The sequence below is a fragment of the Equus caballus genome, chromosome 6 (genome assembly GCF_041296265.1).
Source record: "Equus caballus isolate H_3958 breed thoroughbred chromosome 6, TB-T2T, whole genome shotgun sequence".
In the NCBI taxonomy this organism is placed as follows: domain Eukaryota; kingdom Metazoa; phylum Chordata; class Mammalia; order Perissodactyla; family Equidae; genus Equus; species Equus caballus.
The window spans coordinates 69,457,544-69,480,501 of record NC_091689.1 but is presented as its reverse complement, the minus strand read 5'-3'; the positions used below and the strand labels follow the sequence as shown (position 1 = coordinate 69,480,501).

At 38.4% G+C, this 22,958-nt stretch overlaps 1 protein-coding gene across 2 annotated transcripts in view; it reads right to left on the bottom strand.

The window, feature by feature from the left end:
* Positions 1 to 22,958, bottom strand: part of FGD4 (FYVE, RhoGEF and PH domain containing 4) — a 190,999-nt gene that overhangs the window by 154,503 nt on the left and 13,538 nt on the right. The gene's annotated exons all lie outside the window — the stretch shown is intronic.

Below are 22,958 nucleotides of genomic sequence, written 5' to 3'. Positions count from 1 at the left end.
AGAAGCAGAGCGAGTGAACTTAACCACTCGGCCACGGGGCCAGCCCCAACTCCTTTCTTTTCTTATTTGCATTGTTTCAGAGGAGAAATCGCTGCCAAAGAACCTTATCCTTATTCTTCTATATGTAATGAATCTTTTTTCCTCTGGTTGCTTTTAAGTTTTTCTCTTTATCACTGATTTTGAGCAATCTGATTATGATGGGCTTCTGTGTAACTTTCTTAATGTTTCTTGTGCTTGGGGTTTACTGGGCATCTTGGATCTATGGATTTATTGTTTTCATCAAATTTTGAAATTTGGGGGCTATTATTTCTTCAAATTTTCTGTCCCCTACACCTTTCTTCTAACCTTTGGGAAGACAAGTACACTATATCAGGCCACTTAAAGTTATCCATGGCTCACTTATCTTCTTTTCATTTTTTCTCTCATTCTTGTCCCCTCATTCCCATGTTTCATTTTAGATAACTTCTCTTATGCCTAAAAGTTCAGTAACCTTGTCTTCTGCAATGTCTAATCTGCCACTAATCCCATCTGGTGTATTTTTTCTCTCAGATATTGTAGTTTCTATCTTTAGTTCTGAGTCTTTTTTTTTTTTTAACGTCTCCCATGTCTATATTTAACTTTTTAAAAAATGTCTAATATAGTGATAATAACCTGTTTTAATGCTCTTCTCTGATAATTCTAATATCTGTGTTAGTTCTGGGTTGGTTTCAAGTGATTATTCTCCTTATTAAGGGTCATGTTTTCCTGTTTCTTTGCATGCCTACCAATCTTTGATTGGATGCCAGACATTGTAAATTTTACTTTGTTGGATGTTGGATATTTTTGTATTCCTATAAATATTCTTGAGTTTTGTTCCACGATGCAGTTAGAAATTACGTGGAAACTGTGCCTTTCAGGTCTTGTTTTTACGATCTGTAAGGCAGGACCAAGGCATTGCTCAGTCGAGGGCTAATTTCTCGCCACTATTAAGGAGAAACCATCCTGAGTATTCTACCCAAGGCCCCACGACTCAGAACAACCACTATTCCCTTTGAGTACTGGGCATTGCTTCTTATAACCTATATTGGAAGGTTTATCCTTGACCTTGGGTAGCTTCCTTACATGCAAGCTCTGATCAATATTCTGCAGAGGGTCCCTCTGCAGTCTCTCCTCTCTCGTACTCTGTCCTACAAATCCTGGCCACTGTGGTCTCCCTGGTTCTCAACTCAGAGTCCACTGGGCTCCTCCTAGGATCCCTGCTTCCTGAGCTGTGGCCCAGAAGCACTCTCAAGGCAGTAAGGTAGGGAAAATTTAGGGCTCACTTCATTTATCTTCCTTCTCCTAGGGAGAACTATGCTGCTTCTCGGGATCACTGTCCTTTGTTACCTGATGCTATGTATTTTGTCTGTTTTTTGTTTGTTATTGTTTTTTGGTTTCAGATGGGAGGAAAAATTTGGTTCCTCCATCTTAGGCAGAAGTTCAAACCCATCCATTTGGAAAGAAAGAGAGAGAAGCAGCAATTCAGAAGTTGACTGAGAGATACCCCAAAAAGTATCTATACCACATGGATTTTATAACAAAGGATATTAAGAGCACATGGAATTTATCAGATCACACTGGTCATATTCAACATTTACTGGTTTATTTAAACAAATATTTATTGAGTGTCTAATATGTTTCAGACCCTCAGGATATAGAAGTGATAGAAATGTGGTTTCTGTCCTCCTACAGCTTATAATTGTGAAGAGAAGACAGACACTAAACAAATAATAGTTCACAGGTAGTAGGAGATAGAGATGAGAAAGATGACTACATATTGCAGGGTCCTGAAATGAATCAAACCTCAGGAACTAAAACAAATAGTAAATGTTGAGTGGGCTGAAGAAGAGCTGAGGAAGAAGTCTCATCAGAAATAGTAAAAATTCCAAAGTCTAGTTTTATAAATATCTTCTCAAACTTCAGATAGAATAACCAATAATTAGTTTATTGCATCACTTACTAAACTGATAAATTTTCAATTAACATAATTTTTCACATTGCTATTTTTAAGTACCTGAAAAGCTTTTCCCCTTTTCACATTTAGGTGGGTAGGCTACGATGTCCAACAAATCATTAAATTTTTGATTTGACTCAACATGCCTCCTTTTTTAAACAAGTAGGGTAAAAATAAAATTCAGCCCAGAAATTTAATAACATTATTTTTACTTACTTGTTAAGGAAAGGACACCAGTCTGTGAATATCTTGACTCTCATTTCCTTGTTAGGATTTATCTGTTTGAATGTCAATACCTTAAATGACCAAAAAGCAGCCACTCTGTCCTTCTGACTTCAAACATACTATCCAAATCAGTGCAAATTTCATATTAATACAATCCAAATTAACACGGTCACCTCTAAGGCTGTCAACAGCACTCAACCACAATATACACTAAAATTTAACTACAATTAAAACCTCAGCAGGGAATAGATTCTGTCTCTACATGTCACTGCGTATACCCGGGGGCTAGTTAGGTATTTCATCACAGATAAAAGTTCTGAAGGAAGGCAAATACACAAGAGTGAGTACATTTAGGGGAGAGAAGGAACTAGGATTCTAAACATCAAAAGAGAATATGAACAAAATCTGGAACTTTGTAATGTTACGATTTTATGACTTCCTAATTTCACTCACAAAGCTACCTTTGATAGGGAACTTCCATATCCTAGATTACATGTAGGGTTCACTCTGCTTTTCCTAACATCACTCTACATTCAAGATCAGTGTAGCCATTTTGGCAATTTTCTGATAACATTTTGAGAAATGGTGCACGTTATCGCTCAGATATATTCACTTAAAGTAATAAAGATCAAGGTTTTCGTTTCTATGTCTTAAACAGATCACGTTTTTAGATTATGAAAGAAGTGAGTGATTTAAAAATTTCTTGATGATTTATTTCAAGAAACTAACTAGGAAAACCCTAAAGACCATGCCGATTCAGTGTTATATGTGATGCACTGGGTTAAATTTAATGATGAACTTCAAAGTGAAGATGTAAGCGGCCCAGAGTAATCCTATGTACTTATAAAACCAAACACATTAATAAGATTTTTTTAACCAATAAGAAAAAAGTAGCTATGAAACCCTCTACTATAGGAAAGAGCCTTTGAGTACAGCACAACCTGACAATGAAAAGAAAAGCACTTCTCTCAAAGAACAAAGGAGCCTGCTCATTTCCACTTTTTGTGTTTTGGGCTACTGAAATTTTGCATTTCAAAGTATGTGAAGCTAATGCTTTAATGGTACAGAAAAGGTAACAGAAAAATGTGAAAACACTTGCATGGAGTCCATATAGTCATTCCCTCAAGTCACTCTGATATAATTCATTCACAGTGTAAATTATGTTAAAAAGAAAAAGAAGAACTCATAGATAACACATTACTATGCTCCTGTAACGTGGAGAACTTGCTCTTATTTCCAATTAGCAATGTATCTATTTCTCTTCAATGCTACTCAATGATCCTCAAGGCCAATTCAGCAACTGGCTGACAGGTTAGGAAATAAACAACTTTTATAATCATTTCACATTTTACCTTTAGTCGGTTCTTTTTCTTAACAGCTAAACACATTGATCAAGTCTACTCTCTGGTAGCAAGTCTGTTTATGGAGAAAAACTAGGAATTATTCTTGATAGGAGAGAGATAAATGAATGCCACTGAAAATAAATATTTTCGGGGGCGGGGAGAGAGTGGCCCTGAGCTGACATCTGTTGCCAATCTTCCTCGTTTTTTTCTTTCTTCCCCAAAGCCCCAGTACATAGCTGTCTATCCTAGCTGTAGGTCATTCTAGCTCTTCTGTGTGGAATGCCACCACAGCATGGCTTGATGAGTGGCATGTAAGTCTGCACCTAGAATCCTAACCAGCAAACCTCAGACCGCCAAAGCGGAGCACCCTAACTTAATCACTTGGCCTTGGGGCTGGCCCCGCCACTGAAAATATTTTTAAAATGCAAATCCCAAACTCCCACTATAAAAGTAATTTTGATTCATTCTTTCAACAAATGTTTATTGAATATTTTAGAGCGGACGTTGTGCTAGCTACTGGGTGTGTGACAGTCAGTACAACAGATGTAATCCTCTCCTCCTGGATCTTATAGTCTAGAGAATGAGGCAGATGAGTAAGCAAATAAACAAATATACTAAAAAAAAGTAAGATGTGTTAATATTATGGGAAAAATGAACAGTTTTTGGAAGATATTGTTTGGTATAATCTGAAATAATGAAATCAAATCAGGCTCTTTCTAATAGGCATGTTGGGCAAGTTAATTAATCAGTCTGAACATCACTTTGCTTTTCTGTAGGATAAATACATAATTTGCCAGACAAACTAGGATACTTATCCAGGACCAATGCTAAACGGGAAGAGATGCCAGGACAAAAACCTGAGGAGTCCCAGAGAGACTAGTATTGTATGGAAAATAGGGATCACGGTATCTACCTCTTAAGGTTATTGTTGAGTTTTAAAAAGATCTAGCAGACGGTTTGTCACATAACAAGACATCTATTTTTACGATAATTGGACACACTTCTGTACTTCCCAGAGATCTGGAATATATCCTTCCCAACTCCCATCCCACCTTCCCAAACTTGAGATCTAGAATACATCCTTACCAAATCCCACCTCACCTTCCCCAATCTAAATTTTATCAATCCTTCAAAATTAAGCTCAAATATCATTTTGAGGCATTCACTTCATAAAGTCTTCTTTATGGCCATCCAAACCTAACCGATAATTGGCAAAGTAATATGATCTAAAAGATCAGACTCTAGAATGAGCTAATCAGAAAGGGAGGAGAAGGAAATTTTAAACCAAGTCAAACAGAATTAAGAAGTTGTACCACCGTGTCCCTTCTAGACTCTAGCAGGAAGATCTCGTGCTCTTCCAAAAGTTCTTTACAGAGAGGATTCTGAGAAGATGGTAGAGTAAGAAGAACCAGGAATCCATCTCCCTGCTGATGAATAAATGAAAAGCATAGAATATATCGGAGTATACGAGGAAGTAATGTGGTTTAAAACTAATTCGGCATGACCTTGTCTTTCCAGAAAGGCCTGATGTGGCACGCATGTATTCTACACCTGCTTTAAGCATTGACAATGTCCCAAAGCCTAAGAGTGATGCCCTTAAAGATAGGAATGTTGCCTCCGCCATATCAGAATTTCTTTAAGGATAAGCATTTCATCCCAGAAACTAAGGATTAATTACTGACCTGCTTTAACTCATCTTGTGAACACTCACCTGCCTACCACCAACCTGTGCTCACCTTGTAAGCATTTTTGACCTGCTGTGCTAGCAAAACACCTCGTGACAATAGTAAAAGACATATTCCTGTCATATGCGATGTATGCTCTTTGTTCCAAGACAGTATATAACCACTCTGTACACCCCACTTCTTTGGTGAGCTTCCTTCATTGGTGGAAAAGTTCTCCCAGGCTATAGTCCTCAAATTGGCCATAATAAACTCACCTCAATTTTGATTTATAGACTGATTATGGATTATTTGTGTTGACGCTGCCTACACAACAAGTGCACTGGCATAATCTGTCTGATGTAACTATTTTAGAATTCTGGAGTCCGTTCAAGGCTTGCAACTTCCAGGGGAAGACTTGGATGGCAAACTGCAGTTTAATATAGGTCAATTTCAGCTCTTAGCACGGTAGCAGCAACCCATCCCCCACCCCCCGCCATACGGCAGGCAGCTGTGCATGTGTTCTTGGACAGTTTATACACAGCTTATGGGAGCCAGACTGCACAAGAAGAACCCTGTCCTCCAAATAGCAAGGATCTGTGCTCTCATCACTGTCTGCTGCTTCTAATCACAGAGGTGCAGACCAGGAGGTGGGCAGCCATTATTGTTGTACTTCCCCGTATTGTTGCAAGCCCCTCCCCCTACACCTGAAGTGACTTCCTGGGGATTTAAAGAGCTGGAGTTCTTTTTTTGTTGTTCCCTTCATGTTTTATTGTTTTCTCCTTTCAGGAGCCAGACATTAAAGACTAGAATATTCAAAACTATTGCCTATACAGAGAAAATCAGAAAGTGACTAGGCATATGCCCAGAGGAAGGCTCAGAAAAGACCTGAGAAGACCATAAGTTTATACCTCAGGCTGATCCTCAGCACAGAGACAGACTACAACAATTAAAAATTTTTTAAAACCCCAAAACAAAAACAATAACCAAAAAATGTAAGCCCTGGGGAACAAAGAGAATCTGATTTCCAGAGTCACCACATTAGATTCAAATGTCCAGTTTTCAACAACAAAATCACAAAGCATACAAAGAAATAGGAAAGTCTGGCCCATTCAAAAGGAAAAAAAAAATAAAAACAGGAACTGTCCCTGAAAAAAACCTAATGGCAACTATATCAGACAAAGACTTTAAAACAACTTCCTTAAAGATGCTCAAATAATTAAAGGAAGTTATGGAGAAAGCCAAGAAAACAATGTGTGAACAAAACTGAAATATCAATAAAGAGACAGAAAACCAAAAAAGAAACCAACAGGAAATTCCGGAACTGAAAGGTACAATAACTGAAATTTTAAAAAATGACTAAAAGGATTCAAAGGCATAGGTGAGCAGGAAGAAAAAAGAATCAGTTAACTTGAATATAGGACTATGGAAATTACCAAGTCTGAAGGACAGAAAGGAAAAAGATTGAAGAAAAGGAAACAGAGCCTAAGGAACCTGTGGAACATCATTAAGTGGACTAATATATGCATCATGGGAGTTCTAGAAGAAGAGAGAGGAAGAAGGGGCAGAGAGAATACTTGAAGAAAGAATAGCCAAAAACTGCCCAAATTTGATGAAAGGCAGGAATATAAACATCTAAAAAGTTCAACAAACTCCAAGTAAAGATGAACTCACAGACCCACGCAGAGACACATTATAATCAAACTTTCGATAGCCAAAGACAAAAAGAAAAATGTGAAAGCAGCAAGAGAGAAGCAAAGTGTCACAAACAAGGGCTCCTCAATAAGATTATAAGCAGATTTTTCCTCAGAAACTTTGGAAGCCAGGTGACAGTGGATCGATATATTCCAAGTGCTAAAAGAAAAAACCTCTCAAAAAAGAATCCTATATCTGTCAATACTGCCCTTCAAAACTGAGGGAGAAATAAAGACATTCCCAGATAAACTAAAGCTGAGGGACTTTGTGACCATTAGATGTGCCCTTCAAGAAATGCTCAAGGCAGTCCTTCAAGGTAAAAATGAAAGGACACTAGACATTAACTCAAAGCCATATGAAGAAAGAAAGATCTCAATAAAGGTAAATACCTGGCAGGTAATAAAAGTTAGTATTATTGTAACAACAGTTTGTAAATGTACTTTTTCTTTTCTACATGATTTAAGAGAAAAACTTAGTAGCGTAAAAGCGAATATTACTGCAACTTCGGTTTGTAACTAAAAATCTTGTTTTCTTCATAATTTAAGAGACTAATGCATTTAAAAGGATTACTAGTTTATGTTTTTCAATACACATTGTATAAAGATATAATTCTGTGACATCAAAACCAAAAGGAATGAGGATGGAGCTGTAAAGAAGCACAGTTTTTGTACACTACTGAAGTTACCTGGTTTAATTTAAACTAGTGTTACAACTTTAGGATGTTAAAAGTAATCCCCATGGTAACCACAAAGAAAACAGCTATGGAATATACACCAAAGGAAATGAAAAAGGAATTCAAACATTTCACTACAAAAAATCCACCAACCACAAAACAAGACAGTAATTCAGGAAATGAGGGGAGAAAAAGCAATAAGGCAAATAGAAAACAAATAATGACAAAAGTTCCCCTTTATCAATAACTAGTTTAAACGTAGATGGATTAAACTCTCCAGTCAAAAGACGGAGATTGGCAGAATGGATAAAAACACATGATCCAACTATATGTTGTCCACAAGAGACTCTCTTGAGATTCAAAGACAGAAACAGGTTCAAAGTGAAAGGATAAAAAAAAGATGTTCCATGCAAATAGTAACCAAAAGAGATCAAGGTGGCTATACTAATATCAAACAATATAGACTTTAAATCAAAAAGGGTTACAAGAGACAAAGAACATTAAGTGTTGATAAAAGGTTCATTATCTCAAGAAGATATAACAATTATATAAACATTTATGCACCTAATGACAGACCATCAAAATATATAAAGCAGAAACCAACAGAATTGAAAGAAGAAATAGACAGTTCTACAATAACAGCTTGAGACTTCAATATTCCACTCATAATAATGGACAGAACCATCAATAGAAAATAAGTAGGGAAATAGAGGACTCAAACAACACAATGCACCAACTATAACTAACAGACGTATACAGAACACCCTACCCAAGTACAACGGAATACACATTCTTTTAAACTGCTTATGAGACATTTTCCAAGACAGACCATACGCTAGGCCACAAATTGAGTCTCAATAGATTTAAAAAGATAAATATCATACAAAGTATCTCCTCTGACCACAAGAGGATGAAGTTAGAAATCAACAACAAAAGGAAACCCAGAAAATTCATAAAATGGTGTAAATTATTTAACAACACACTTTTAAACAACTATGCATCAATGAAGAAATCACAAGAGAAACTAGCAAATACTTACAGAAGAATGAAAATGAAGACAACATACCAAAACTTTCAGGATGTAGTGAAAGCAGTGCGAAGGTGGAAAATTATAGCTACAAATGCTTACATTAAAAAACAAGAAAGATTTCACACCAACAACCTAACTTTACAATGTAAGGAACTAGATAAAGAAGAACAAACTGAACCCAAAAGCTAACAAAAGAAGGAAATAATAAATAGCAGATGTAAATGATATAAATAAAAGAGACTAGAAAATAGAGCATAGATAAATGAAATAGAGAATAGAAAAATAAGAGAGAAAAATCAATGAAACCAAGAGTTGGTATTACAAAAGATCAACAAAACTGACAAATCTTCAGCTAGATGGACTAAGAAAAAAAGAGAGAAGACCCAAATTACTAAAATCAGAAATGAAAATGGGGACATTACTATCAACTTTACAGAAATAAAAAGCATCATAAGAAACTACTATGAAAATTTCTATACCAACAAATTGGATAATCTAGAGGAAATGAACACATTCCCAGAAACACAAAACCTCCAAAAACTAAATCACAAATAAATAGAAAATCTGAAAAAACCTATAACTAGTAAGAAGATTGAATCAGTAATCAAAAATATCCCAAGAAAAAAAAGCCCTGGATATGATGGCTTCACTGGAGAATCTACCAAACATTTAAAAAACCAATACCAACACTTCTCAAAGTTTTACAAAAAAATTGAAAAGGAGGGAATATTTCCTAACTCATTCTATGCTGCTGGCATTACCCTGATACCAAAGCCAGATAAAGACACTACAAGAAATGATAACTACCGACCAATATCCCCTATAAACAGTGATGCAAAAATCCTCATCAAAATAGAATGTAAGAACTTAACTGCTGCGCCACTGGGATGGCCCCATAAAAATAATTCTAAATGGATCAAGAAACTAAATGCAAGACCTAAAACAACAAAACTCTTAGGAGAAAACACAGGACAAAAGATTCACAACATTGAAGGTGGCAATAATTTCTTGGATATGACACCAGAGGCACAGGTAATAAAAGAAAAAATAGAGAAAGTGGACTTCATGAAAATCAAAAAATTTCGTGCATCAAAAGACACCATCAAAAGGCAACCCACAGAATGGGAGAAAATATTTGTAAATTATGTATCTGATAAGGGATTAATATTCAGAATATATAGAGAACTCCAAAAACTCAACAACAACAACAAAAAGCCTGATTCAAAAATGGGCAAAGGACTTGGATAGGCATTTCTCCAAAGAAGATATACAAACAGCCAACAGATTATGCACATGAAAAGATGCTCAACGTCACTAACCATTAGAGAAATGCAAATCAAAACTACATTGAGATACCACCTCACTGTCATGAGAATGGTTATCATCAAAAAGAAAAAGATACAGAAAACATGTGTTGGCAGGGAGGTAAAGAAATTGGAACCCTTTTGCACTGTTAGTGGGAATGTAAATTGGTTCAACCACTATGGAAAACAGTATGGAGGTTCCTCCAAAAATTAAAAATAGGGGGCCAGCCTGGTGGCGTAGTGGTTAGGTTTGTGCACTCCGCTTCAGCAGTCCAGGTTCGTGGGTTCGGATTTTGGGCGCAGACCTACATACCGCTTATCAGGCCATGCTGAGGTGGCATCCCACATACAAAAAATACAGGAAGATTGGCACAAATGTTAGTTCAGGGATAATCTTGCTAGACCGGAAGGGTTTATTTTTTAACTTTTATAACCTAAAATTATTTGGCCATATGTTGATAATTATCAAAGCTAGGTGATGAAGCTGGAGTTCATACTCTTCTCTACTTTGCAGAAGCTGGAAATTTTCCACAATAAATGTTAAATAAAATGGTTTATCTAGTGTATTCTTTACCATAAGGTGTTAATACACTTTTAGATATTAAGAGACACATGGTTCCAAAGGGCAACAATGGGCTAGAATTCAAAACAAGGAGGATGCTCAAATGAAATTATTCACCGACCATGTGATCACTGAAGCTCTCTACTTTTTGCTTCAGAATCCCAACCTCCAAAAAGTAGTAAATCCAACCAATCCAGCCAGTTGTACTTGCAGTGTAACTGTACCTCACAAACTGAGATATCTACATTTGCATTGATAACTTCCTCAGCAGCTTCCCACTTGACTCACCAAGATTCCATTCTCAGACAAATGAATGCATTAACTTGCTTTTGGGATGAAGAGTTATCTGTCCACCCAGGGGTACAACTGACCTCTAGATTCATTAGGGAAGGGAGACAAGATCTGAATACCGTCTGCTATGTATTGACATTCAGAATTCCACAAGAATTACCATATGCACAGATATAAACCCTTTTCCTGTAAAACTGTTCCCTCAATCACTGAAAAATAATAGTGAAACAGGATGCCTGCCCAGAAAAAAGCTGTTATTTCAGAAGGACAGACTTAAGAATGAAAATGTAAAATAACTTTAACTAAAAAGCATGCTGACTTTAATCAGAACCTTGGGAATCAGTCAACATCTGTTCACAGTGCCCATATTTATATAGTTTCCTATGAAATACGTAGGTGCATATAAGAAAGAAACATCCAGGAAGCTCTACTTTCCAATAAATTGACTTGTTTTGAAGAAGGATCTCTAAAGGATCCATAGTTTTCAGGAGAGTAAGAAACTCTGCTATTGCTATCTTTAGAACATCAGCATGACCTTAATCAGCAACTTCCTCCTCATGCATGTTTGAAAGGGAAACACCTTTCTAAGGAATAACGCAAACACCAAAAGAAACTAATACACCAATGGTAATGTCTTTGACATAATTTTAAAATCAGAATCATAAATTTATGCAATATTCCAGTTCATATTGCAATCCACGGTAATAAGGATTACAGGTAGATATGTGGGATTTTTAAACCAGTTCCAACATCTCTGCACTTTATGTTGCTATACCAAACATATGGCTTTACTACTTAAACCTAAAAACATAACATCATATACAATATTTACATAACACAACACAAGCTATCCAATAATGATGTACATAAGCATTGATACAGGAATCACAACATCCACATGTAAGTTTATTCATTGCTGTTGTAGATGAAGACAAAACAGACAGATGAAAAAACTCCGACCAAAAAGTGCAATTCAAGATTAAAAGAGTACAGGCAAGTTCTCAATTACAAAGCTTTACTCAAAGTACAAGAGAAGCAAACCTAGTCCTTTCACACTTGGCACACTTAACAGAACCAAGCCCAAGCTGAGTCAAAGTGTGTCCACATGTGAGGGTCATAGCTGGCACAGGGTATCAGAGTCCAAGTGGTATGAGGACCCCTGCAGGGAGGGAGAGGGGGGCAGCAGCAATGGGATATTGGTTAGTGCTGTGATCCGCTTCTATGCATTTCTCTAAGATGATGGCCTACAGACAGCAGGATGGACCAAGGAAGTAAACATATTAAGGATAATAGGAGCCAGGTTTTTCACTTTCAGGAAAGGAGGTTACAGATATGGCAAGGGAGAGAACTAGAATGAATCTTGTAACGTGAGATTAGAATTGGATATATCTGTATGAATGACTCATGATTTTTAGATAGACAACACGCAAATGCGTACGCATACATATGTATGTATATATATATAGGTATGTATATTCCCTAGCTAAGAAGACCTGGGAGCAGTAACACCCCAATAGCCATGATCAAATCTAGCACCCAGATCTTGGTCCCTAAATATCATTTTCCACTAAAAAGAACCAGAGCTCCTTAGGAAAGTGGCTGATTCCTGTACTGGGGCAGGGAAGAACAAGACGCCCCTGGAACATCTTGTGCTAGCCAGAAGTGCTCAAAGAATTATGGGAACTTGTCAAAAGGGAAAAGAAGCCAATCTGAAAGAAGGGTGAAAGATTATAATTTATTAGGAAATGATAAGTACACATTGATACAAATGAATAAATTTAAAGTTTGATGAGAAATGAGGTATTTACATAGTCTTAAAATACTTCCCCGCAAAATACTTTGTAATTACAAAGAAGGAAAGTAATTTTATAATAGAGAAGCCAGACAGACACCACCTTAGTCAAGTGATCAAAGTGAACAGAATCAATAATGGGACAAAGAGAAATCACAAATCATCTCATGATTGAGAAGATGCAATCAAAAGAACAAAGCATCAGTTCTGTGACATTCCTGTCAAAGACACCTAACCTGAATCAAATCATGAAGAAACCTCAGAAAAACTCAAATTGAAGGTAATTCTACAATACAGCTGGTCTTTAATCTTTGGAAGTGTCAAAGTCAGGAAAGTCAAGGAAAGAGTAAGGATCTGTTCCAGACTGTAGGAAACTAAACATATAGGACAACTAAAAGGAATGGGTAATTCTGAACTGCATCCTTTTGCTACAAAGGTCATTATTGGGGCAATTGGTGAAACTTGAATGGGTCCTGAGGATTAGACGTTGTAATCAATGTTAACTTCCTGGTTTTGATGGCTATATTATGAGTATGTGAGTGAATGTCCTTGTTTGTAAAAAAAAAAAAAAAAAAAAAAGAGAAATAAAAGAAAAAAAAAGCACTCAACATTCAAGGATGATGGAGCATCAGGTAGGCAAATTACCATCAAAGCAATCAGGAAAGAAAGTTCTATGTACTATATTTGCATATTTTTAGTACATTTGATACTGCTTTTTAAATTAAAAAGAAAAGAGAACCCACACTCAGTGTAATTCCCCTAATCAAAGTACCTGACTTTGATTTCTCTACCTCAGTTTCTCAGTCTACAAATGGAAACAATAATGCCTGCCCCTCCAAGAGTGTCATGAAGTTTAAATTACATAAAAATACAATGTTTAGTATACTTATTGGAAGACAGGTTTTAGTTAACAAAAAATATATCAATTTATAACCCTACTTTAGAAGTACTCTGTCTCAGGAGATGTCTCATGGTTCCAGGTTTTCCCCAGCTCTTCCTTGCATTCTTTCAGACATCCTCCCTTACAATTCAGCCTACAGGAAGTGATCAGGCTGCTCCCATACCCCCAGCGCCCTACCCTTCCCTTCACTTCCTTCCTTTCACTTCTTAACTCAATGCACATTCATAGTTCAAGACCAAGCTTAAGCACTCCTTTTTCTATGAGCCCCTCCGAGTCTGCTCCATCTGCTCAGACAGAAATGATGGCTCCCTTTTTTGTATTCCCACTACACCTCTACATACCTTCATCATACTACCTCTAACATCGTATGGTGCTGTGATCCGCTTCTATGTATTTCTCTACTAAAATGATGGCCTACTTGATGGCATGGACAAGACCTCATCTTAGCCACCCTTCATGCTTAAACCAGGGCCTCGCACCTAGCAGGTGCTCAATAAATGAGTTCTGAGTGAATGAATCAACCGAAGTGAATGAGCAAGTAAGGGCACAAAAGGGGCCAAGGTTACAATTTGCAGTACTTGAAGATTCGGGACAGATCAGGCGAACACTTCTTTGTCTTGTACCTGTGTTCTCTCCCTCTTAATGAGTGTGTTTTTTGCCCCACACATACTCATAAAAACAAAGCCTGAAAATATATACCTTCTGCCTCTCCTAACATCACAGGAAAAAAAAGAGATTTCTCTTCTACACTGATTTCAACCAGCAAATATTTGAGTGCCTGCTATGTGTCAGGCACTGAACTAGGATTCCAAGGTGAATGAATCAGACACGGTACTGGCGGAAGGGACAGCATTTTTGTTTGTGTGTTCCAAACCTTGCCCCATCAAGTACTTAATCCGATTACACTTCTCTATTTAACAAGTAAAATACAAAACTAGTCATTCGAGGTAAGTGATTTGTTTATGTCACTGAGCAAGTTAATGGATGACCCAGGACTCGAATGCTATGCCTTTCAGTTGTACATTAATTCATAACTGTGTTAGGTTATCTCCCATATTTCAAAGGGACAATCTCATTTAATGCAACACAATAGTGGAAATATTATAATGACCTCACCTTAAATCACAAATCTAATGCTTAAAGGGAAGGACAACAAACTTTAACTATGGGAAGGTGAAAGAATAACTTTAATAGCCTTTATCTGAGTCACCCAACCACACCCCTACTCATTGGGAAATATAAAGGTGATTCTAGAATATGAAAGTCTAGTGAAGGTGAAACAAAATTTAAAGGACCAAAGACTTAAATTCTTCTAGTACTGAGCCAACATCCGCTTAAGTAAGATGTGTGAAGGTTTTATTTTCAGCCCAGCGACTCCCCAGATGAGAAGGGATGACTACTCATAGAACAGGTGCAGCTCCACTACACAGAGAGGTTTTAAGGATCAACGATCTAGTTGAGCTGGGAGGCTCGCCTGAAAGCTCATTTTTCATATTTTTGAATTTTCACCTTCTCTTTTAACCTACACTGCACAATTTGTCTGGGAAGGATTTGTGTTTTGTTAGGGGCTGTAGGGGAGGGGAGCTCACACAGATGATGAGAACGGCTTTGCCTTATCCTTTCCTCACCTGGAATATCTCCATAGTCCAAGGCTGGTGGCACACTGAACTAAACTCTACTCACACCAACTCACCTGTGCTTCCTGCTCTGGGCAGGGTGCACATCCCTCACGGACCTATGTCTAAATCCTACCTGTGCTTCAGGGCGCAGATCGGTGTCACTTCCTCTGTGAACTAGTACCTGCTGCTCCTGCTGCAGGTCTAGGGCACCTCTATGCACTCCACGCAGGACCTCTTTCTAGCTTGCGTAATCGGCATTGACGCTGCGTCTCTCCAGAGTCAGGCCTGCGCTTGCCTAGGCCAGAGAGTGCACACGGACACAGCCCAGAGCCACGTTTTGCCTGGCCCACAAAACAAAGTAACATTTTTCAGTCGCAACCCTTGAGAAACTTTACATAAAATTCCAGCCTCTAGGCATCTCTAGAAACATTGGAAGTTTCCCAGGCAGGAGGTCCTTAAAGGAGCTATTTGGAATGCGTGTTTAACAAAGAAATTTTAGACTTTGGGAAATAATATGTATCTTACTCACGACTTACAGTACAGACGACCCAGTCTCAAATTGCGCCTCATTCCCAAAATTACTGCTTACATAAGAAGTCTAAGTTCAGTTCCAAAATAACCAATGCATAAAGACCTATTGACGAAATGCAACAGATATGTTTTCTGACTGCCATTTTCAGCACCCAAAGAAACAACAGATTTTATTCAATAATCCTATCATGAGACGTTTCCCTCTGTTCCTACTCATATAAAAAGCCATTGTACTAGAGGCAACCCTCAATCTGCCATCTAATCATTCCTAAGCAATGGTCAAAGGGTAAGAATTACGTAAATCAAACTTCCTAAAGACTTATTTTATACCAGAGAAATAGGAAAATACAAACAAGAAAATCTCAATACAGGCTTTTACAAATATTAAGCATGTAAAAACTCACTTTTAAAGAACCATCTTATGAATATTGTAGACCCTTTTGAAGGATTTTTTTTTTTCTTGTAAGGACTAGACAAGACAGATTTCACTAAAGACTTTCCTGGGCACCAGCTTCTCTTTTTAAACAAATCTCATTACGGCAGGTGCAGGCTTTCCTATCTCTTAAAGGACCTCTGAGCCATCTTCACACTTCATTCGTCTCACATTCTTTCAAGGCCAATTCATGCACACACCCAAAGGTCTTCACCTGGTAACAGGAAGGGACACAACAGCATGGGAACTCATGCATCAGGGAGCCTTCCTCTTCTATCTCAACGCTAAGCTTCTGTGAAAGATATTCCAGCAAGTCAACCAGACCTATTTAGATTACTGATCACCATTTCAAATATACGTTACGCAATTTGGTAGAAAGCCCATAAACAGTTACAAATTTGGGCAGAGTTTCCTTTTAAAAGTGTGCCAAAACTATCTGCTGAATTCTGAACCCATTCTTCATTTGATCTTTGTCTCAGCTCTCATCTTGCCACAAATAAGCACTTCTGAAGAGAGCAAATTCCTCTGTTAAAAATCACTGCCTAGGGGCCGGCCCCGTGCTGAGTGGTTGGGTTTGCCTGCTCCGCTTTGCAGCCCAGGGTTTCACCGGTTCGAATCCTGGGCGCAGACATGGCACTACTCATGAAGCCATGCTGGGGAGGCATCCCACATGACACAACTAGAAGGACCCACAACTAAAAATACACAACTATGTACCAGGGGGCTTTGGGAGAAAAAGGAAAAATTTCTTTAAATCTTAAAAAAAAAAAAAAAATCACTGCCTAATTCAGAGTTCAATGTAACTGTATGGAAACAATCCAAAGTTTTTCCATCTCAGAAGTCAGCCTGTCTTACTCTAAATGGGTAAATTGTATGGTATCTGAACTAGATCGCAACAAAGCTGGGGTTTTTTTCTTTTTTGTCAGCCTGTCAATTTTTTTTTTTTAAAAAAATCACAATTTATTACTTTAGTTTGGTTTTAGGCCCTTTCAAATACTGTTCCCTTCTTTGAAGCTGTCATCACAATCAAATGCAGAAAACTGAACTTGAAGGCTGGGAAGTGTTCAGATAATAACGTATGGTTAAGCCTGTGGACTTGAACCTGGACCAGCCTGCTCGTGTCCGGTTGTGCCATTTATTAGCTAGGAGACTTTGGGCCAGTCAGTCATCCTTCTGAGGACTTGGTTCCCTCATCTGTAAAATAAGGGTAACAGCATATGCCTCGGCAAACTGGTGGGAGGATTCAACGAAGCTGTGTATACAAAGCTCTTTGCTCAGCGCCTGGCACATAGAAGGCACTCAGCCTCAACAAATAAAACGTCCAGTCCACAGCAACATCTCCTCAAATCCCCTCTGATCGCCCATCTCTTTCCTTCCCTCTGTGCTCGCTCCTGGGCCTATTTAAAACTCTCCCTCTGAGCAGTTCCCACAGCCTTCACCTCCTCTGGTTCATGCCCCTGCAAAACCTATAGGGACACGAGAGAGCGCTTGATGGAATGAGGAGGAAGTGGAGGAAATGAGAAGCCAAGACCAGCAGGTCCCGGGGTGGGGGTGGGGGGCAAAGGCTGGCGACATTCATCTTCCTGGTAGACTCTCGGGCGTTTTGCTCCACTGAGTCCACACAGTTCAACACATCCAGAGAGACTAGTTTCAAGAGCACCAGCTATTTTGAGGCAGCAGGTACAATTAGGTGCACTCAGGCAAGTTGAAAGTATTCTTTCCCACCAGCACCTGGCACTCTACTAAGAATTATATGGCCCATCAAAAAAAAATCTCGAAGCTTCCATAATGTGAAACTAAAACAATGATGCATACTTCCCTGTGAGTCACAGGAATCTTTTTCAGTACTTTAAAGGCACAGTATGGACTATGTGAAACAAGTAGGAAACAAATCTAAACATAGGCAGTTCTCTCCTCTGTTCAAGGAAAAAAAAAAAAGTGAGAACAGAAGGTACCCAAAATGACCAAGCAGAGATGATGGTAATTGGATGTTTTGCATAGCTAAAACCAAAAAATGACATTAGCAAGGCATTTGGTTTTAAGTTCATACCTAATCTGAATACACTCACACTAAACCAGTTGTTCTCAACCTGGGCAATTTTGGCTCTCAAGGGATATGTGGCAATGTCTAGAGCTACTGGCACCTCAAGAGTAGAGGCTAGAACATCCTATAATGTACAGGACAGTCCACCACAATAAAGAATTATCCAGCCCAAATGTCAACAGTGCTGACTTGAGAAATCCTGCATTAACCAAAAATCTTAATAATGGTCATCTTAATCATAATCAGTATCAATAGTTAAAGAAAATCCTTTGTTTACCAACCACTTCCATTTGCAGAGAACTTTAAGAGCCTTTATCTGCATTGTTTCTTTTGATCTTGGGCGTGGACCTAAGAGGTAAAGCCAGTGGAAACCCTAAGGGCAAAAAGAAGCCTGGTTGTGATTTCACGGTCAGAATGCTATTCCTATTATGTTACACTACATCCCTAGTCTGGTACACAAAGGTAGACAAAGATATGTGAGGCGGCTCACACACAAGCACTCAAAGGACTTACAACTGGAATATCCAACTACGTACTGGGGCTTTGGGGAGAAAAAAGATATATATTTTGGTTGAAATTTCTAGGAAATTATACACCATCTTGCTTTTTACAATGCTGAATATTAAACAATTTTTGATGAGGAGGATATAATTGTGAACTTCCATTACTGAAATGTTGGATGGTATTGTTGGAAATTTTTTTCTATTCTTCCTGTCAGATTGTCAGACCATTTCTGTTGTTGCGTCTGAAAGCACACTCTTCTAGCCACTTCCCTCCAGATCCACTCTCGTGCCTCTCCTACTTTGTGGCTTCTCATCTGCCATGAGCAGTGGAAAAATGAAAAGCAAGCTTATTGAAGAATTTGCTGAGTGAAGGCTAACATGCATGAAGTACAAAGTTTGCAACATTATCTTAAGAGCAGATACTTTCTTTTTCAACTTGGGCTAATGTCCTAGCGCTTACAACTGTTATCCCAAGTCTGACCTATGAACTACAGTGTTATCAGATGCTATACATTTCCAAACCATTTCTATAAAGCAAATGAGAATTTAATGTTTTCTAAGATGAGAAGAAATGGTTCAAGGACCATTCCCACGTATTCCTACCTACAACACTGGAGAGCGATAACATTCTGAGAAATAATTTTCAAAGTGAAAAAGAATGTCTCAGTGGTATATAGAATGCATCTGCGGTATGTAGGATGATACCATGAACTAATGAGTAACTGTAGGATTGTACGTCTAAAAAAGATACTTCACTTTTACTGAAAATGAAAAGACACTGGTCAAATGCAAAACATCTAAAAGGCGTAACGGGATTCATACAACATGTCAATGTAAGTTCACTTTCTAAGACTTTAGGAGGAAACTAAAACATCTGCTACTGTGGAATCTGCTGGTTCTACTCAAATAATACGCTGTATCTGCCTAGAAATTTTTAAGATTTTATTTTTTCCTTTTTCTCTCCAAAGTCCCCTGGTACACAGTTGTGTATTTTTCGTTGTGGGTCCTCCTAGTTGTGGCATGTAGGATGCCGCCTCAGCACAGCCTGATGAGCGGTGCCATGTCTGCACCCAGGATCCGAACCAGCGAAACCCTGGGCCACCGAAGCAGAACACTCGAACTTAACCACTCGGCCACAGGGCGGCCTCCTAGAAATTTTGCTAAATTAGTTTTATCAGATATCTGCAAAAGGGCCTGAGGCCAATTCCAATCGCCAATTAAAATACACATAAAAACCATATATAATATTTATGTATATAAATATATATAAAATTTATAGCTAGCATTTATTGAGTACTGAATATGTAAATATACCAAGTTTTACATCCATTACTTAATTTACTCCTTCACAACCTTATGAAACAAATACTTTCATTATGCCGATTTGGTAAAGAAACAGCCTCAAGGAGGTTCTGCAACTCACCGAAGATATAAACTGGCAGAGGCAGGATTTAAACCCACGCCTGTCTGATTTCTGAGCCGGATCTCTCAACCAGTTTTACCATCCTTTCAAGAAATGAACAGAAATTTCTATCATTTCACCATTATATTTGATTTTTTAAATCTTGTCCACTATTTCATGACATATACAGTGTGCAGACAAAATGTGGTCAAAACACCATATGGTATCTCATCACATTGTGCAGATTTTTGTATTAGAATAAATTTCAACCTTGTATACAAGTTAATCATATTCTAAATGTCAATATCTACTAAAGTTTAAAGTATTACCATTCTCCTAGCAGGAAGCACTGAGAAGGCAATTAGGTTAATTACGACCATAAAGAAACCACAGAGTGCGCCCAGATGCACAAAAGTCCTAATTTACATGAAGGAAGTGACCTTCCTGAAGACTGTATGATTAAAGCTTTCTTTTTTGAAAAGGCCAGACTATTTCAAAGAAGCTAAGAAATAAATTTAGCCTATGAATTTTAAAAGCATTTTCACGTGCATGAAATTTACCCATGGGAGGGCTAGAAAACTATTTCAAATATTCCAGCTGTAAAGAGTTATTTATATTCCAACTATTACTGCTCACCTGAGTTTCATTTTCTTACTTATAGGATAAACAACTTTTCTGTGGCTACGGAACATCTAATAAGCTAACAGAACTACCATGGTTTAAAGTTCTCCATCTTGTAACTGAGGACAGAAAGTTTTAGAACGCAGTACTAATTTAAAAAGCTGGAAAGGGGTGGAGGGTGTGAGCAACCTTAGAAAAGGAGGGAAAACGCTCAGCTTATTATGTAGTTCAGCTTAAACATATATCAGATAACTAATCCCTTTGCTTTGCCAAAGGATATTTTCCCCTGCATCCTACCCCCAACCCATGACAGAAATCTTCAAAGATGTAACTTTGGCTCAAAGAAACAATTAACAATGATGTCATTGCAACAGCTACAATTAGAGGATACTTTGTTACATAAAACAGATATACTTTGAAAGTTAGAGTTAATGCACTTTTAAATTGAATCATCTCTCAAATGTACCAAGGAAACTTATTTAAAGGAATCCTATATTAGAAAAAGAAAAAAACTGAGCAAAGAAAAAAATGAGAAAAGATGGTGATAAAGCTTGTGTATTAAATAGAATTTTACATATTGGGCTGGCATAAAAGTGCACTTAAAAAATGTAGCACTCTACATAGGATTTCATTCATTCACTCAATCGGAATTTCACAATCACCTAATATGAGCCAGGAACTCTTCCAGGCATTGGAGAAACAGCAGGGAACAGTCCGAGATAGTTCTCATGATGCTAACGGAAAGGTTCATCTTCATGTTAAAATGAGTCAAGTCACTAAAGGAGGTGATGGAGAAAGCTTCTCTGTATTCACAACTCTCACCTTGATGACAGTTGTCAAGTTGACAACTTACCCCTAAATCAATGTGATCCCAGTCTCTGCCTCCACCCGTCTTGTCAAAACAGCAGCCCATGGTGTCTCAGTTGCTGTGGCCGCTGGTGCTCTGGTGCAAGGGGCCCAGGCCTGGCACCCCACCTCCAAGGTCTGTCCAACGGTCACCTTCACCACCACCCCAAACAAACCTACCACCTCCCTTCCTGTCTCACAGACCAGCTGCTGAGAACAAGTCCTCAGGCCTAAGCTCGGCAGTCTCCACACTGGGAATCCTGACTGTAGCCGGCCTTTGGAAAACAGATTGTGAGAGACGAAGCCCCCTGTTGTCGCGGAGTTTTAGTGAGTGTATGGGGTGGAAGTGGGGGACAGAAAATGAGACCAAAAAAATACAGAGTTAGATAGTGCTAAATATTGCAGAGAAAAATAAAACAAGGAAAGGAGTATGGGAGCAGGGCTCCAATTTTAAATAAGGTGGCCAGGCGAAAGGCCTCAGTGAGAAGACGTGTTTAAGTAAAGATGTCAAGGAGACGAACTTGATACTTTTTCAACACTGAAAGTAAGGTGTCAAGTGACTGAAGTTTCCTATTAGTCAAGCCTTTCAGATCTACAATAAAAAGTTGCATCACACTTAACACATGAGCAAAGGGAAAATATTAGAAGAAAAAAATCATTAAAGAGAAATTATTTTCTTAATCAATTCGGGGGGGGGGTATTTTCAGAGAAAGGAAAATAAGCAGATATAAACTGTTCACCATAAAAATAAAAGAGCTTAGGGCCGGCCTGGCGGCACAGCAGTTATGTGCACATGTTCTGCTTTAGCAGCCCGGGGTTCACGGGTTCGGATCCCGGGTGTGGAGATGGCACCGCTTGTCAAGCCAGGCTGTGGCAGGCATCCCACGTATAAAGTAAAGGAAGATGGGCACGATGTGAGCTCAGGGCCAGTCTTCCTCAGCAAAAAGAGGAGGATTGGTGGCAGATGTTAGCTCAGGGCTAATCTTCCTTAAAAATGAAAGAAAGCAAGATGAAAGAGAGATGAGAGAGAGATGAGAGATAGAGATAGAGAGAGAGAGTGAGAGAGAGAGAGAAAACAGCAAGTTATTTTACCAGCAAAATGGGTTTATTCAGGAATGGCAGAGGAATTGCAATTCAGGATACATAAGCTATGGTGAAACATACCCAAGTCCAAAGGGACAAAGGGAAGTTCAGGTTTTATGAGGTTTTAGGAGGAAACTGGAGAGGGTTGTTTTGAACAACAGTTCATTGGAAAGGAAGACTTCGAGATTGTGGCAGTTTCTCACTGGCTACAAGCGATGGTGAGTGCGCTGCTGCTGGGCCAGGAGGGACCTGCACTCTTTTCCTTAAAAACAGGAGATGAAATTCCCATGTCAAAATATTCTTATCTTCCTTCTTTCTGCTGGTTATGCAGGCTGCACCAGGTGGTACCTGTGTGAGACCTCCCCCTCCAGGGCTTCCTGCCTCCATTTTAAATGAGGTTTCCTTCACTCATCTTCACAAAACTATT